The sequence below is a fragment of the Patiria miniata genome, unplaced genomic scaffold (assembly GCF_015706575.1).
Source record: "Patiria miniata isolate m_02_andy unplaced genomic scaffold, ASM1570657v1 HiC_scaffold_5, whole genome shotgun sequence".
Classification (NCBI taxonomy): Eukaryota; Metazoa; Echinodermata; class Asteroidea; order Valvatida; family Asterinidae; genus Patiria; species Patiria miniata.
In genome coordinates, this window is record NW_024037072.1 from 22,213,805 (window position 1) to 22,229,127 (window position 15,323).

General features: G+C 38.9%; 1 protein-coding gene across 2 annotated transcripts in view; it reads right to left on the reverse strand.

The window, feature by feature from the left end:
- The window catches only part of LOC119740286 (HEAT repeat-containing protein 5B-like), a 95,048-nt gene extending 79,901 nt beyond the window's left edge, over positions 1-15,147 (reverse strand). Inside the window, exons 1-2 of one of the 2 annotated variants that reach the window (XM_038215549.1) lie at positions 14,958-15,147; positions 11,351-11,425 (exon numbers count right to left, since the gene is read on the reverse strand). The gene's annotated coding sequence lies outside the window, so the exon portion shown is untranslated. The remainder of the gene's footprint in view (positions 1-11,350; positions 11,426-14,957) is intronic. The other variant, XM_038215550.1, reaches the window with a different exon arrangement.
- Between the last annotated feature and the right edge of the window lie 176 nt (positions 15,148-15,323).

The window sequence follows — 15,323 nt, forward strand, 5'->3', positions numbered from 1 at the left end:
CAGTGAAGGCTCCAATTGGCAGGAGTTGGAGGCCCTGGAGGGTGCCTGATACTGACCAGCTGGGGGCACTCACTTTGTTATCAGAGGACTCTCATTGTTCTCTGTGGCATGTATTGGAGTGCCTGTCCAGTTACCCTTGAAATGACATGGCAGATATTGGAGGGCCATGCAAAAAACATAGGAGATTTTCTTGAGGCACATATTGGCATGCGTTGGAGGGTCAAGTAGGGTAAGGGTTAAAGGCAATAAAACATGTACACGTACTGTACCTTGACACTTGATGAAGTTTATTATGTGTCTGCTTTCTTTGACATTTTCATATTGGTGTAAAATGTTTTGTGTCACGACACAAAACATAAATGTGTGAGTAAAATACATTTTAAAATGTCAAATACCCTTTAGTTTAATACAACATTGTATACAAGCGGAAATTTGGTTTGCAAATGTAGGCCTATCGTATTTTAAAGATTTATGGAAAATGTTATGTGAATGTTTTGGGAGTTTCATATATTGATTTTTTTAGAACGTATCCATAGAACAGCCAGCAATTACAGGGTACCGGTTCATGTACATGTAGCACCCTGTGACAAATCTCTTTTATGAGTTTGTGAGGTTTTGAAAAGAACTGGGGGAAAAACTAAACGTTTCGGACCGTAGCCCTATACTCTGCCTGTCTCCACGAGACTGATTACAATGTACACATTAAAAAAAATACTTAAGTATTAAAATTAAATGGAAATTAAAAGAACGAACAAACTTTTTGCTGACCAAGTCCACACCTACATGTACATGTACATGTACCAGCATAGACCGTTACTTAGATGTAAGTTGAATCCTCATCAATTACGTGTTATTACCAAGGCCAGTATCATTGTAATCACTGTCACTGCACCTGGGCCATGGATTAAATTGCTTGAGCAGTTACACCATAACAAGAACAAGTATTTAACGTCTGTGTAAAAACATTGCAATTGACAGTACATAAATAAAATAATGTTTTTAATATTTCTTTTTTTAATTCACTTTTTTTTCTGAGCAAAATGTTATCATAAAGTAATTTATGCATTTATTTTATATTTTTTATTTCTATTCTATGTGTAACCTATTCAAGTTAGGATCGGCAGGCTTTCGAGACAAAGTGTTTTACTACACTTTTGTCAGTCCTGGCCAACTTTGATAGGGTTGTTTTTGTCTCTAATTTTAGTGTATTTTGGAAAGTTATGTTGGTCATGTACATGTACATGTATGTTGTACTTTGTACCTGTTGTAGAAGGCCGAATAAATAATAATAATAATAATAATAAAATTTACCTGCTAGTGCCAATGACAAACTATTTAAAGGTACTAATGCACATAGCTCCTTACATGTATGGATTACGAATATTTAAAATTTGCTTTGATTTTGATCACAAGTTGATTTGCTTAAATTATATAAAAAACTAAAAAAAATTAAAAGCTGTATGAAAAACAGAAATCAATAGAAAAATGTCAAAGTTAGAAAATATCAAAAATACATTACACCAGTACGCATGCGTGCATAAACATTTACAAAAACAAGGCAGAAAGGAAAAGAGAACATAATTCAGTGACGTACATCATGTACATTTTCAATTCAGTTAAAAGGCGCTACAGTACACAGCAGTGCTGTTAAGGCTGTTGGCACACCATGTGTGGCTAACGTCATTATACCATTTACGCCCCGCGGTTTTCCTCGACCCATTTGAAAGTCATTCCGTGCTAATCAAATATACACACTGGTCTGTTCGGTGGCCACGCGAATCGGTATTGTGTATGGCGACCGACTTCTTAAATGTCAGGAAAAAAATGGGTTCAAACAAAACATTTTTTGAGAGGGGGGGGTGTCCTGTGATTCCGATATGCGACAGGTTGTACGAGGCACTCTGCCTTGTTTCATGCAAATTAGACAATGCTGAAAGTACAATCCTATTGGGCAAAGTCCATTAGGCAAAAAAAAAAAAGTCTCCGGTTATTGGTATGCGCGCGCGTCGCCGTAGCCATGCGCGTTGGCAAAATGAAAAAGTTTTTTTTCAATGAAAGATGATGTCTCAAAACTGCCAAACTCACTGGTTTGACTGGAATCCTGCTGCTGCACAATTTTAACGTGTTTTTAGACGGGGTTATGATCGAGAATAACCTTAATGTGGCCTCTCTGGTCTCCCATAATATTTGCACTAAGTTTAGTCAGGCACCATTTGCAGTCATCAGATGACATTTGAAGCAAAAAAAAAACAGGTAAAAAAAAAAAAAAAAGCCGCGTCACCGCACCACTTTTTGGGCAAGCTCCATACCAGAAACCGGAGACTTTTTTTTTGGCCTTAACCTTAACCTTCCCAAATCCTCCAAAATCCTGTTTGTAAATTTCGGAGGATGCACTGTACGTATCAAAGTCTTGGGCTGGACCTTGTGTTGTTTATGCTCAGCCGTGCATAAATTTAGGCCTAGAGTATACTTGAAATCCTCTGCACTGCTCCAGGATGTCACTGGCTCTGCCTCAACATACTGACAGTGAATGCTGGAGGCTGTTGCAGGAATGAGGCAGTGGTCACTCCTCCAAGGACCACATTCAAGAAATAACAGAGGATTTTGGAGGATTGAGGCTGTCATGCAATTTTACATGGAGGTACATGTAGTTGGAGGATTTTGCAGGATTGAGGTTGCATCAGGTAGCAAAAATGTCTAGGGAGTTAGGGTTAAAAAGGGGACATACATGTACAGGCAAGCAACTGGGAAGTCACAAAAAAAGAGGAAATTCAAATTTTTCCAAGACTTTGTACAGTGTTTTTCTATTTTTAATGGCACACATGGGAAGTAAAAAAAAAGAAGAGGAAATCAGCTGATCCGAGGAAAAGTTGCATGCCTGCATATGTAGAAACAGATGCAATTTGAGGTCCTTATTATATTTCAAATCTAACAAATTAACAATATCAAATACGTAATCACGAGCAAATGGAGTGTGGAAATGAACAACTGTGCAGATTTACGTGTACATGTACATGTATGTATACAAATGATGAATATTTATCATTGCAAATGTAAGAATAATTATAAAGGTGACAGAATAATTGAGAATCAGAAGAATATTGAGGTGACAGATGGAATGTTCCATTCCGCGAGGTGAAGCCGAGTGGAATGGAACATTCCATCTGTTACCAAATGAAATCATTCTTTCCATTGCAATAATGTGAAACATTCATTCTTTGTTTGTTTAACACCTGAATAAATCCTTGTCATCTGAAAAATGTGACCTTGCAATAGTGCAGGGTTGAGTTCAACCCTGGGTTGAGAGGCTCTAGTGTGAAAAGGCCTATAATATTGTGTTTCCTTTCTAATACTTAGTGTCTCAATAAGTTGATAAGCTCACTTTAAAATTAGCATTTTCTCCTCATCTTCATCCTGCATCTTGAATCTTTGATTGACAATGAATCAAAGTCATTATCACTCAATGTCCACTCAAATCACAACCACTATCACTATAATCACTAGCATAAACACAACCAAATAATCACTGACAACCAACATATTGATCATCACCACAATATCACCTTTTCTCCTTTCCCATCAATTCAATCCACCCCTGTCATCATGATCACACATCTGACACACCACAGAAATCACTGCAACACTGCCACTGAATGATCATACATGTAACATGTACACATGAACATGTGCCATCCAATGCATCTAACCGTACAGTGCGGTGCATTTCACGCTAACCAAGTTATCCGCTCGGTCTGTAGGCCTATTTCAAATATTCCATTACGCAGAAGACCCTGATTTATTATTTTTCTCCTGCAAGAACCAGACGTGCCGGCAGTAAGCTGACCTTATTTATCACCAATATCGTGACACCGATTCCCGGAGGCAGACGTGCAGACTTGAGAGTAGGGAGCAAAGCAGACGGGCCCGGCGATACGTGCACTCGATCCTCACAGACGACACGCACGACATAGAAGGCATTCTGACTGAGTCATGGATTAGAAGCTGATTAGCATAGTAACAAACCACAAATACGCAGGTGTTTAATCCATGGATGCAATTTGATTCTAATGTCAATTAATCTTAAGTTTATTGCACAGTCTTGTACAAATCTACAGTGTACATGTATACCGGTACACATGTTCATTCTGTGCATGTCTACTACATTGTACTACATGTAGTGATGTGCCGGTTCATAATAGATACCAAGTAGAATTTTTGAAAAGCACACTTGACAAAAATCGACATTTTAAAATTGGTGATTTGAGTCCCCAGCGCAATTGGCAAATGGAGGCGAGTTCATATTTAAGCATTTCTGTCCCTAGTGGATTGATAGTATGATCCAATTTTTTTGGTAGATAACAACCATGACACATAGCATTCTTACCATGCATAATAAGAAAATGTATGCATTCAGGTTTGCTTGAAGGAGAGTGGAGCATTTTTGGGGGACACCCTGTACAATGTACATGAACACATACATTGTGGGTACAAAAAATATGTACACATGTAAGTCCAATAGTATCAGGAAAAACAGTTTTGTCAGGATTTTTGATTTCTTTTTTTTTTTCCCTCAACTTGCAGACTCTTTTCAGAATACCGGTACATCTTCATGTCAATACCTTTTCATATGCTTTGAAGTAGTGATGTTCATGCATGGTGACTGGAATGTCCAGAAAAAAAATGTTTTCAGATAAGACCATGCACAATATTAGCCTACATTTCTCATGAAACTAAATTTATAGGCCTACCGGTAATACATGACATCCAAATTCATTATCTGCAAATCTACAAATTATGCAGATCGACAGTACCGGTATAGTGTCAGATGACTCACGAGAAAGAACACTAAGGGAAAGCATCTTTTCGGCCTCTACTGGCATTATCGATCGACAGAACTTGATACACAGTAGCTTCAACATGGCACAGACATGCTTGCTTGAACAATGTTTAAGATTCAATTTCCATAGTTAATTTCAACATGTTCGTACACGTACATGTACCCATGCAGATTTTGTACAGGTACTATACACGTTTGAGCAAGTACATGTTCATGTAGCGTGCGATGGGGGGGGGGGGGGGGAGAGAGGAATTTGTAAAGTGGGATACCGGAGGGGGTTCGACGCTACCAACATGTAAGGTTAAAGATTAACCCTACATTGTCCCGGTACATATGTACATTTATCAGGTAGCATGTATTTTACATGCACATGTAACTGAAAAAAATTATGGAACTGAGGCTTGGTTCCTAAGCATCAATATTTGCACCAAGGCCAAAAAAAAAAAAAATACAGACCAAATTTCCGGAATTGATGCGGCGACGCGGCTTTTCTTTTTTTTTTTCCCCCAAGCTTGTAGACAAGGTGGGGAAGGTGGGGTACCATTTTGCCTTTTTTTGGTATGTACATGTACATGTACGGTACCGGTACATTGGTTTCCTCCATAATTGCCTTGGTGCTCGCGATCATTTGCCTTGGTGCAATTTCCCATTCCTTGGTGCTCTTTGGTAAAAAAAATTGAGAAGGTGCGGCAATAGAGGGCACTGTTGGAGCTACCACGGAACATTTTGGGAAAAAAAAGGTTGACGTGCATGATTAAAATCGACGCGTGCGCTGACCAGAGACCGACTTTTTTTTTTTTTTTTTTTTGCCTAAAAACCATTTCTTTAAATTTCGAAGAACTTGGGATAGATGTTTTGCATATTTATACTTCAATTATAATCATAGGCCTACTGGTACAATGTCCCTCTACCTTATTCCTAAAGCACTTTCAGAAGCAGTCTTTGAAATGTCCAGTGAGTGGTCCTGCTATAATGTACTAATAAAAAATGCAACAAAAATGCTCACTGATGGCCATACTCTGTAGAGCATAGCACACACCCCATCCTCTGAAATTTAGCAAACATTTTCCTTTTGGTGGTTTTGCATCAACGTCCTATGTCAAGACATGATGTAAATTCCAGGCACATGCAAATTTACATTCAGCATGTTTGGTCAACTCAAATATGAAACAAAACCGTTTGACAACTTTATGGTCACAATTACAGAAATATGTTGCTCAAGAGAAACCAATTCTGTCGGTGAAATCTGAGCTTTCAGGTTGATCAATGAACAGCAGGTTGATTACGAGCAGGTGACTGTGAATGAATCACGACATCAAACGCTCACCCGCTGCATCGTGAGCAAGTAAAGGTCAAGGAAAAGTATAGAAGGAATGAAGGAAAGAAGGAATACAAGGATGCTCAGGAATAATTACACATATTTTATGAGTAAAAGACAGGTCATTCAAATTTTTACGTGCGCTCAAAACGTACATGTACCTAATGTACAATGTACAGTGTATTTTTTTCACAATTTTTTTAAAATAAATTGAAGGATGATTAAGGATGACATTACCGGTATTTCATTTGACATTATCAAGGGGTTTGCCCCGGTGTTTCTGGCAGTGCCTGCAATATGCACCGCAGCACCTTGTAAACCCTTACATTGTATATCGTGCTACATAATGGGTCTCATATTTCTCATAAACTTCATTTACCTGCCTGTAATAACCGACATAATTTCCAGCGCCTTGAGTACCTAATAGTTGGTACATGTCTATACGTGCGCTACATGTATATATATAAGGCTTGGTTATTATTATTATTATTACATTGTATAAGTTCAGTCGTAAATGCAAAAACAAGCAAAAGTATGGAATTCAATCTTTTTTTGGTTCACTGTAAATATTTAAAGTTACATACATTGTACTCAGTACTCTTTTTAAAAGACTTGACTATTTTCTCCTAACAAACTTTTGAATTTGTATAAATTTATACTGTTTTGTTTTGTCGACAAAATTTTTTGATCCTACCTTTACATGTTTTATGCTCTTTCCAATTAACATTATTTCGTTTAAAACCCATCTAGCATTGTTTAGTAGCCCAATTGGGTGCAATGTCCCTTTAATTTAATGTTAGGCTGTCGTCACAAATTTATACCACGACCCAGTACATGTATTTGGAGGATATTGGAGAATAAAATTCTGCAGCTTCCAATCTCGTCCATGTTATTATTCTACACGTACACACATGTACATGTACACGTACATGTACATGTACACGTTACTGAAGAGAAAATCTACGAAACACACAATATGTTTAGCCTGAGGTCACATTGAACTCCAAACTAAAGGCAGACCAAATATGCAATGAATAAGATCAAAACCACCCTACATTTGTACAATGCACACGTAGCATCAAACATGAACTTGACAACAATGCAAGGATTAAATCAGCTTCCTGCACAAACTGGTTTCGGTTGTGATTCTGTAAGGGGCTAGCCTTTAGTCAAGTCCCACGCGCCTATACCCGGACCATCCGGACACGTAACGCACCCTGGATGCTGGCACATAAAAAGGCTAGCACGAGCGGCGAAGCTGCGAGGGCCTTTACTATCTCGTGGAGCTAATCACTTATTCATTTTTTCACGTAATGTAAATCAAACAATATAAACCAATCATCTAACGGCAGTTTGCGGTTACCAGCAACAGCACCCGCGCCATGGCGCGCGTGCTGTCTGGCGCCAGACGACGGTTGATTTACGTTAGTAATTCTGCATTTTCATTGGTCAATTCACAATGGGTAAATAATGCATTATGCATGTCTACCAAATCGGTAGAAAAATGTAAAGAAAAACATAGCGTTCTCCACGAGATGGTAATGGCCCTCTCGTGCTGGTCTTTTTACGTGTCAGCATCTGGGGTGCGTCACGTGTCCGGGTAAGCGCATGGGACTTGACTAAAAGCTAGTAAGGGGCAAGCTGGAAGACTGAACATTCAAAATTTCAAGCTTCTGGCTAGTCCATGTAATAGTTTTGTCATGGTCTATTACACGTACATGTACCGTACCGGTACATTTGAGCAGATTTGCTGATTAATTATGCAAGACAAACTGACAATCGCATCTTGACCTCTTGATTCTGACCAATCAGCGGGCACTTTCTATATCCATGATATCTGGTCTCCGGTCTTTCACCGTTGTCGCGTCATAGACACGGATAAAAAAAAATACCCTAGACACAGCAGCAAAGGCTCATGTTAGACGATACGCGCCCGGCTGTTGTTGTATTACAAAACAATGCATTCGAATTGACCAGTCACACGTTTAGTCCTGATTTGGGAATGAACAATGAAGTAACGTCATGATTTAGTAAAGTCGACTCCGATTGGCTGAGACGTGAATCGCATAAATCTGCATGTTTTGGGACGTTAGGCCTACACAGGAGACTTGGCTCCGTTGATAACGGGAGATACTCAGACCAGCTTCTGGCCTGCTACCCATAGAAAGTACATACATGTACGTACCAGTACAGGGCATTTACCAAACCTTGGCTTTTCTCTACAGCATTGGCTCCATCCGTGACTCATCAACATGCCCAAGGTTCATTTTCGGTCCTTTTAAAGGCTACATTGTAAATAGGATCAAGTGCTCTTCATGTATTTTGTTCGTTTGCAATAATTACACCACTCCAAATCCATAGCTGCCAACATTTCAAAATCCCAATTAGTAATCAACCCGCGCGGTCATTTTCAACTGCTCATTTTATCAAAAGCTTTACCAACATCGAGTACAGGTACATGGTTTACATGTACACATACATGTGCATACCCTTCTTCTTGTGAATAATAATGTAATGTAGGCCAAAAGATAATTTAAAAAAAAAAAAAAAATGTTTTTTTTTTTTTTTTTTTTTTTTTTAATTAATTTTTTTTAATGTCTGTATTTGTTTGTTGGAGTCAAATAAATAATAACAATAATAAAATATGCGCATATTTTTTGGGAGATGCATGCTATCGATGTGGAGTTTCGAGTTCGTATCAATGTTTTTACACACAATGATTTAGGGCCACCGTCATGACCGTATGCAATAGAAATATCCCGCCAACATACCTTGCAAACGCATGCTGATTTACATGTATCTTTTCTGGACGTTGTGACAAACTCAAACTGTAATACCAATTATTCCAACCATACTCTTATTAAATTCCATGATTAAATTGTCGCACTGATGGGTCTCATCCCGGCAATAAGCGACCAAATGTGCTCACGATCGTCACTGAAAAGTACTCACATACAGTACACACAACCACACATCCACGAGATGCACACAAATGACACACCATTGAAAAATAGTTTTAGTCTGGTCCTCAAGTACTCCACTGCGCACACTGCATTGATGTCTATCAGGTGCTTGACTGCATTCTTATTAGACTTGTCACCAGTCCATCCATTATCGCGACATTTCGCCAGAAGTTTTCGGTCAAAAACGATACTTTACAAGTATTTTTTTTTTCATTAGGTAGAAAATGGGAAATTCGTAATGTTTTAGTGGCAAATCGTATTTTCGTAATTTAACAAACAATTCGTAATAATTACGAAAAATTAGTAACAGTTGGCAGCTATGCAAATCCAACGCAGACTGTCCAAAACCTAACCTGTCAAACTTTCAGCTCAGTGGATATTACATTTTTTGAGCAAACAGTGAAAAACCATGCCCACCTTTTAGATCAAGAAACGCGATACGTCAATAACACTCAGTCTTACATCAAGTCACTGATCGTTAGAAATCACCTACATGTAAATTTCTTGATTTCTTGTTAATGGCAGCAAGACAGATGGAACAATTTCACGGGGTGTTTAGTACCAGTACCGGTATGTCTTTAATCCAAGTAAACTTTTGATAGTAATTTGGTACATGTACATGTATGTACATGTACATGTACATGTACTTTATTTTTGGGATACATGTGTACATGTAGATGCAAATGCTTTCATGTCTAAACCAAATGGAAATTCTACACGATTTTGTCTCTTGGATGTCAATTATAGGATTCAATGGTCCTAAAACAGAACATAAACCTGCATGTCAAATGTATGGCCTCTCGATCTGTGCACAAATAGCCCCTGACTGATTACAAAAAGAGAATTTGGGGGAGACCACAGTGATTCCCGAAAATCCCCCGCTGCTCATGCAAACATGCCACTATTTTGTGCATAGAACCAGTATGCACACGCAGTACCTCCACTGGAGCTCTTGACAGTGGAAAAAACCACCATCTTCTGTTCACACACGGAGTCTACATGTATATACTGAGCCAGAGTCACTTGTAGCTGGGGGCCTAGAAAATCTCCTTATTTTATGTCAAAGTCAGAGATGAAACCGATGTTTGAAAGCAAACTACAGTACATGTATTTATATCAATATAACAATCAACATTTAGAAAGACTACCATAAATAAACAGATGAAATGTGAGGCATTCTGGCAAAGTGAGACGGAACTGGGGAAAAATGCAAACAAAAATTAGATTTGATTTTGATTTTTAGATTTACTGATACTTGTAATCTTTGATTCATGTCTTCTATGTATGTATGTATGTACATTGTATTTTAAAGTGGATATAAATATCATGAAATAAAAGTGTTTTTAAAGAAAAACAATTGGCATCTTTTGTATTTACAAATGTACGACTATAAAACTGTTGAAATTTAAAGGCCTTTTTCTCAGTACATTGTATTTTACTTTTTTGACATGTCGATAAATGCAAACTTTAAAGGGAATGTACATGTACAACATTTGCTTTTGCTGCAATTTTCAGAAATAAATGGGTTTGGAGGATTAGTATGTTATAGCAAATATTGTTAAAATGACTTGTTTCACGTTTTGGGCTTGTACATGTTGGAAAAACCAAGAAAACCAATCAAGTTCTTGTAGTCCGGTTCCCCGACCCCACTTAAGATGAAACGGAGCAATTTATAGACTTTTTGGAATTGTAAAGTCAGAGAATCAGTCTAGCAAGCTTGTACCCCTTCACAGGTGTGCAATCAATTGCAAAGAAAACAATGAATAACTAATTATGAAAAATAAGAAGCAGGTTTTGAAAAAAAAACAGTTTATTCCAACGCTGGTCGGCCGACCAGCGTTGGAAAAATACCATTTTTCTTGAGAATGATAGCACACCAGGAGCCACGATTTTACAGGATGCTTTAGACTGTCATTCCCTAACAATCCAGTAAGGTATTTCATGATAATTTGATCATTTCGTTTTGTGATGTTTGCAAATGTTGTATCTTCCCTTTAAACAGTCATAATTGTCATCGGAATGTCCAATTGAAGTGCAACAAGCACAATAGTAAGGAGTATTCATTATCTTTCCTAATACCTACAAACCCTCATTTCGACCTCTGCCCAGTTCTGTCTCATTTCGTCAGAACGCCTCACAAATGAGCAAAAATCCATTGCACAGGACAAAAGCCCATCACCTATTTTTTTTTTTTTTTCATGCAACAAATAAAGCAAAAAATAGATACCATACCTCAAGAGTTTGGAGGGCTTTTTTCTGCGGCGCTGTTGCAGTCTCAAGCAGTGCAAGAATGCATCTTGAAATAAACTGATGACAAGCAAAGCATGCACATGCATAAAAGGGGGAAAATGAAAAGAAAAAAAAGAAAGAAAAATGATCAAAATAGCAGAAAGTGGCTTGAGCAAAACATGCACGCTTAAAGGGAATGTACATCATTGGCTTTTGCTGTAATTTTCAGAAATGAACTATTTGAGGGGTTAGTATAATAGATCAAATATTGTTTAACTGACATGTTTGAAGTTTTGTGTTCAAAAATGCTGGAAAAACCAAGAAAAACACAACTGTTTATGTAGTCTGGTTCCCTGACTCCACTAAAGATACATGTAAAATGGATCAATTATACATGTAGATGTCGGAAAATTGTAAGATAAGGGAACTTGTAACCAATACATGTAGCAAACAAAATTTAGACTGAAAAAATTGTAAATTTGGAGCAGTAGTTGAAAAATAGTTAGGTTTTTCCAACGGTGGTCAGCCGACCACCGTTGGAAATGTATACAAAAATAGCATTTTCTTGAAAATGACTTGACACCAGGTGCCATAACTTTACAGGATGCTTTAGACTGTCATTTACCAACATCCTACATGTAGTAAAGTATTTCGTTAAAACTTGGTAGTTTTATTTTTCGATGTTTGCAAATGTTGTATATTCCCTTTAAGTGAGTGTAACTGAAGTGTAATTAAATCTGAATATTTGAAAATAAAGGTTACAGGCCCTAAATATAAATTATATACAATGTAAGGGGAAACCAAAACTTTTTGAGTTTAGATGAACAAAAAACTTACAGAAGTGGGATTTACTCATGCACTTCTTAGACAAAGATAATTTTGAGATTATAAACATCAGTTGATAAGGCACAAGACATTCTTATAGTGGGTACATGTAGTTCGCATCAGATGGTACAGCCTTTGGGGTTTTCGCGTAAGTCTGATGCCTCATAGGTCCGACGCCTCACAAGTCTGACAAAATCTCATCCCAAAAGCAAGTAAAGGCCCATACATGTATATGTAATTCCGATTTCCGACACCTCGGGGCCGACGCCCCATAGGTCTGACGACCCATTTGTCCGACAACTCATGGGTCCGACGCTTCATTAGTTGGACAGTTAAATTTACTTTTTTTCCAGTCCATTGAGTCCGACACCTCATAACTCCAATGCCTTGTTAGTCTGATAGCCATTATAATAAAATACTAACATCGCGTAAAATGTCACAAATATTAGTGCTATTATGTACAGTTACAACTATACATACTACAAAATGTAGTCAGCAAAGTCCAACCCCACTTCTGGTTTTTAACGCGGAGGTTCATTGTTAGAAATACAAAGTCATTTTCAATTTGCCACCCCCCCCCCCCCATCACGTCTTGACTATATTTGCTATTTTGACAACTGAATCTGGTACAGCCAATGATAGCCCCATAAATGTGGCCAATTTAAGGCCACACTTGGAATATTTACATACCCGAAAATGTAGACCCGTGAACGTGGCTTGTAAACTACGCCACGCTCTTGAACATGTTCGAACCAAGCGAAATCGCCCTTCCGTGACAAAGACTGAACATTGCCTTACCGTGTGATAAGTATTCACACATCAAGCTTTCTTGAACATGTTGAAATCTGCTTTTACGCCAAATCTGGCATTTAAACGATATTCGAGGTAAAATCTGGCAAGATCTCGACGTCCTGCAACCTCCTCCTGATGCATGTGATATACCACGTGATAAATGCTGCAGATAATTTGGTATCGCACTCCTGATGTCCGGATCATAAGTGCGATTCCAAATATTAGCTGCGTTTATCACGTGGTCTCGTTATTGGCCAATCAGACGCCGCCTATCATATGCGCCACATGAAGCAGACGGGTAGCTCGGAGGGCTCTGACAATTTTGCACGCAAATGACCCTGGGTACTCGTCCAGGGTCATTTGTCAGGGTCACTTGTCAGGTTAAAATCTAATTTCTACACGTTCGTATGGGTCTTCATTGATGGCAAATTTCGTCAAAATGACTCATCCTGAACACGCAGACAGGCAAATTTAGATTTCTAGGCGAGTACTCAACATCCATACAAAATTATGTATGGCGGATCGATTTCGCTAGGTTCGAAAATACACAACAGCGTGGCGTTGTATACAACGCCACGTTCACGGGTCTACCGAAAATGTAGAACTTTGTCAAGTTTTGATTTTCATATTTACACTTTGTAGTTTATTTATGCTTGGAAGCACACTCACCCTCAGAGTCTTACAGCGATAGAAAAGAAATTCGCCATTTTTCAGACGTCTATTTTTCGTGTAATTTCGTGTTGGAAGTTAGATACGCAAACGTGCGCAAACGAACCTGGGAATTACACAAAAAATAGACGTCTGAAAAATGTCAAACTTCTTCGGGAAAGAATGTTGCAACCTGACGCTGCTTTTTTATTCATACATATGTATATCATCTAAATGAAGGTCAATCAAATGTTGCAAACATGATGATTAAATTAAGACATGAATCTGGGACTGAGAAACATTTCCACTTTTGTAATGTTCGGAAATACCGGTACTTAGACAATTTTCTTGACTCTCCATAGACTTTGTACATGTACACAACGACAACTGCTGAAGTAGCGTCAGGTTGCAACGTTCTTTCCCTTCTTTGGACTACAACTTACGTCTAACCATGGCCTACGTGAACAAACTACACAGGCTAAACACAGTACACACAGTACATGTACAGTCGTTTTTCTAGTTCCGGATAGCAAACATCATTCACTTATTCAGGCTGCTTTCGGCTCAACTACTCCGCGAATTCAAGTGACATTGCGCTTTGGTCATGTTGGTTAAAAACTTTACCTAAGTTGAGTGATGGAGATACTACAAAATAATTTTCCAAATTTAAGCTCTTTCTATTTAGACTTTACGACGTCAAAAGTACCGATGCCACTTTAACTTTTCTAGTGCCTTACATATCCATGCATAGTGACAGATGGCTGTGCGGCGCGGCGTACGCGTAGGCCGGCCTAAGCTACATCGGGGGTCAGACAAGTCGACCGTTGAGACAACTCGACTCGGGACAAGTCGCCCGTTGAGACAACTCGACCGTTGAGAAAACTCGACCGTATGTGCGATAAATGGAAAGACAAGTCGACCGTTGAGACAAGTCGCCTCGCATGTTTTTGGGCCTAGTTTTGGGGATAGTACCGGGGATTTTGACGGCGGCTGATCGCCGTTTGGGAGTTATGACACGTAACAGAGCAGAGCCGATATAGCGCAGCGTGATTGTCCGTGCACATCGTTCGTTTTTGCCGGGCCTGTGCGCGCATCTCCGGTCAACCGCGTGGCCGTACCGTGCACGTGCCGTGCACGTTAGCTGTCTCAACGGTCGAGTTGTCCCGAGTCGAGTTGTCTCAACGGTCGACTTGTCTCAACGGTCGAGTTGTCTCAACGGTCGACTTGTCCCGAGTCGAGTTGTCTCAACGGTCGACTTGTCTGACATTCGCTACATCATTGTGCGTCAACTATGCAGGTCATCGCATCTTCCAGTCAATTTTGGTGAACACATCACATTAATTACCTGATTTGACGCCGATCTCGAAGAATATCAATTCTGTTTTGATTCTGACGTTGATATGTATCCGATTCCGCTGCAATTCAATCCAATTTCATTAAAATCTGCTCAGCGTTTCATCACAGTCTCGAAGAAGAGGGGGAGTGGGACATTATTATAACATGTGTGGGTCGAAGTTGCCCATTCGCGAACCGTGGCCCTACATTTGGCCTGGTTTAGAATGCCTCCCAATTAATTTATTCAAAAAGGTGCAGTTGTGACTGAATTTTGATCGCAGTGCACAACTTGATATTTTTTTTAGAGAAGGGCGTACTTTTTTTCTTACTTTCTACGGTTCTCATATTTTGTTTGCCTCTCAAGAAGTGTCGGTTG